Below are 3,994 nucleotides of genomic sequence, written 5' to 3'. Positions count from 1 at the left end.
GTTTTGACATTATTTGTTGAGGGAGAGATACCATGGTATATAGAACAGTCAGGAGAACATATTCAAACTCGTAACTAATTTCCTAGTTGCAGCATCACGACAGCATCGGTAATAGCTGACGCTAAATCAGCTCCATGACCATGTAAGCATTAATTATTTGTTGAGAACAATATTGCAGTCAAAAGAACAATCACATGATAAATGTTACTATTAAAGATTTTGCTCCTCTCTCTTTCTTCCATTTGACCATCATGCCAATCCATAATTCTTTAGAGGATTTTCTCTTTCTCAAATAATCTAAGATAATATATACATAGAGTGTGGACAACCTTCTTGTTTTAAAATTTTGGAGTGACCTGCAATTCTCAAATAATCTAAGTGTCATGTCAATTTCGATGGAAGCTCAGAACATATGTTGCAGTTTAATTGTATTTATACAATCCAAGAACATATGGCAGTTTGAAAAGAAAGATGAAAAGATTTGACGAACACATCAGTTTGACAATTTATTATGAAAGTTAGGAAGTCACAGAAATACCGTTGAATTGCGATGATTAGGGTGCACGAAACCTAAATTTAACGCTACCTCTACAACTGCATTGAAATTTCTTTTCACAGGCAACACAAGATTTTTAGGGCGCAGAATCCATTGTTCTGACGACTGCTCTATACCTCATATATGACATAAGCATTATTAATATGAAAAGCTTCAAATACCAATTTAATTCTAGCTGCCAGTTCTGCGTTCACATACCTTTTCCGGTATATACATGTAGACCACATGGGAGGCCAGACGTCAATGAGACTTCAATATTTGGACTCATTCCCAAGGAAAGGCCGAGTGCTGATGTGCTATATATCCTCCTGATTTTAGCTTGATAGACATGACTTCAAATCCCTGAAATAGAAGTAACCAATTGTGGTTGAAATTAGAGAGCGATGGGCGGATCACGGACATTGATATTCACTTGGAACACGCAACATCCGTGTAGTTTCCTTTCTCCAACCGGAGACTTGATAATAGAGAAACAAGCCGAGGGGCCTTCAGCTATAAATGGATAGATAACAACTTACAGCTTCTTGATCAACCAACAAGCTCAAGCGAGAGAAGCAATGTCTATTGAAGCTCTAGCAATGGCGGGTGCTGATTACATGGAATGTGGGATTGTCTGGGAGATTGGTGGCTCCACACAGCCACCTCCTTATCTTCTAGTCGAGAAAATCCCAGGCACTGAAGCCGGCACGAATTGCAATGATGATAAGCAAACGGCGAATGAAGAGAGGGCGAAAGCAAAGATGCGGGAATGGGCTAAAGCAGTTGCTGCCATGAATAGGTCTTTAATGCAATCAGAATTCAGAAATGAGAGATGTATTTTAATTAAGTAATGTAACTCAAAGTCATGCTGTGAACATATTTGATTGATGTGAGCAATTCATCCAAACAACCAAAAAGAGAAGTTGCCCATTTTACGTCACATTGAAATACGAGTATATCTTTCGGCCTACAAGCTAGCAATATATATATATATATATATATCTTATCACAGACAATACAAGATTTTAAGACCACCATTTTGACATCTGCTCTATACCTCATATGTGACATAAGCATTCTTAATGCTCTATACTTCATATATGATGACATAAGCTTTCTTAACACGAGAAGCTTCAGATATCAATTCAATTCTAGCTAGCGACCAGTCCTGCGTTCACATACCTTTATTTGTATAAACATGCATACCAAATGCGAGGCAAGACATCAATAAGACTTCACTAGTAAGACTCACTCCGAGTGAAGGCCGAGTGCTAATGTGCTATATATCCTCCTGATTTTAGCTTTATAGAAATGACTACAACTCCCTCAAATGTAAGTAACCAATTATGGTTGAAACTAGAGAGTGATGGATGGATCACGGGTATATTGATATTCACTTGGTACATGCAACTTCCGTGTGACCTCTTTTTTCCTAACTTGGAATAGTGATGGATGGATTATCATGCTAATCCATAATTCTTAATTTAGAAGATTTTATTTTTCCTGGCAAAGATCATATACATACATACTAGTGTGGGCAACCTTTCTTGTTTGAATAATTGGAGTGATGTCTCTCAATTCTCAAATAATCCAAGTTGCCAGTTTATATAATTAAGATTATAATCCTACTTTTGTACTTAATATCTACAAGTGGCATGTCGGTTTCATTGGAATCTCTGGGAATATCAAGGTTGAATTACCATGAAAGTGGTACCGAGGTTAAAGAATTGGACCTGCCACCACCCATTTACTCTCTGAAGAAGTCCATTGATCAGAGAAACAACAACGAAGGTGATGGCCACAATGCAGATGATTTGGTTGCAATATTATGCCTGCTAAAAGAATGTCTGACATAAACATTATGCATACGATCAGGACCTCGAGAAGAGTGTGGTCAAGAGGAATGACGATTATGAGAGCGATAGTAAGGGTATCGATGATTATGAGGATGGATATTATATACAGATTGAAGCCTCATCATTCATTACCAACTCCACCAATTACAAGTTGAGATGCAAATCTCCTCTCCTCAATTCCAAAATGACTTTTTAAATGTCTGCATCTCTGTATTAACCCCCCTTTCCCTTTTGACAATGATAATTGCAGTTTTATACTTAATCTATCACGGTACAGACTCCATTTCTATTTAAAGGACAACTCACAAATATAAGCCAATGAAAATCAAACGTATGGCTTTACTCAATTTCTACTTTGTAACATCCGCCAAAGCTCTTTATCTTCTTCCCCACCTAATGCAGCTGCTTTATGCCCCAAGACAAACTCCTCTCTGCTATCTTTGGCATCGGTATACAGTATACGTGGTTATCCCAAAAATCACTGCCCACATTAAACTACTATATATAAAGTATAAATATTTAAATGACAACTCACAGACATTAGCCAATGAAAAAGTTAAGGTAGATAGTATGCGCCATGTCCCTAGTAAATTTACTGCATATTAATATTTATACTAAGGAAAAGAATTTTCAAGAGTGAACTGCGTGTCTTGCTTGCAGTTGAAATTAAAACTTTGTCCAAGTCACTTACTGGTTTTCTAGTTGCCACTAACGCATCACAAATACCTTTGAACTCCCTTAGGTATTCATCAAGAGACCTTGTGCCTTTCTTCAATCCTCAATGTTTATTGGTCATATGTAACCCCCTTTTCTTTGGTCATTAGTAGAAGCTTCTCTTCCACAGAGTTTCAAATGTCATAGGCAATCTCCATTCCATCTAACAAAAGCATCACTTCTTTTGTCATAAGTCCAAGGAGCCAAGAGGTGAGTAACCATCATGGTGTGACCATATATGTATTGACTGATCATTGGCCTCTTTTGTTTCAGGATCCATTATCTCCTTTGATGTATTTCTGTTTTCAGATAGATGATGAACTAGTTTGAGACTTCAAACAAGGAGGAGAACTTGTGAGCACCATAAAAGGAGGTTGGACTTATTCAATTTGATGACAACAAGGCTCGAGCACTGATGAAAAGCCTAGATGCTGTTGATATATGACACAAGAACAGGGCAAAAATTTTATGACAGCAAAGGAAAAACAAAACTTTTTCAGTAAAAAAAACTTAGTATCTGGAAGTATATTTTTATTCACTGCATTGCTCTTTATATAGAGCTGAAACATAATAGAAAGTCAAGAGAATTTGCTAATTTCAAGCCATGTCTAACCAATTCCTAATATCAAGCCAATATATATATATGTAGAAAATATTTCCTAAAGACTTGGTCTATTGACCAATTATTCAGCAATTTTTTGTTTGCCCAGAACTATAGCAACCTAAGGCACGTTTCCAACACTCCTCATTTCCTTAGTAGTTGCAGAGGCCTATTTTGCTTCTTAAGGTTTCAAATCTAGCTTTTGGTAGAGCCTTGGTTAACACAACTGCAATTTGATCCTCAGTCTTGCAATAAAGCAGTTTAACTTCACCATCCTTTTGTTATTCT

The sequence above is a fragment of the Vitis riparia genome, chromosome 7 (assembly GCF_004353265.1).
Source record: "Vitis riparia cultivar Riparia Gloire de Montpellier isolate 1030 chromosome 7, EGFV_Vit.rip_1.0, whole genome shotgun sequence".
NCBI lineage: Eukaryota > Viridiplantae > Streptophyta > Magnoliopsida > Vitales > Vitaceae > Vitis > Vitis riparia.
This window is presented reverse-complemented; position numbering follows the sequence as displayed.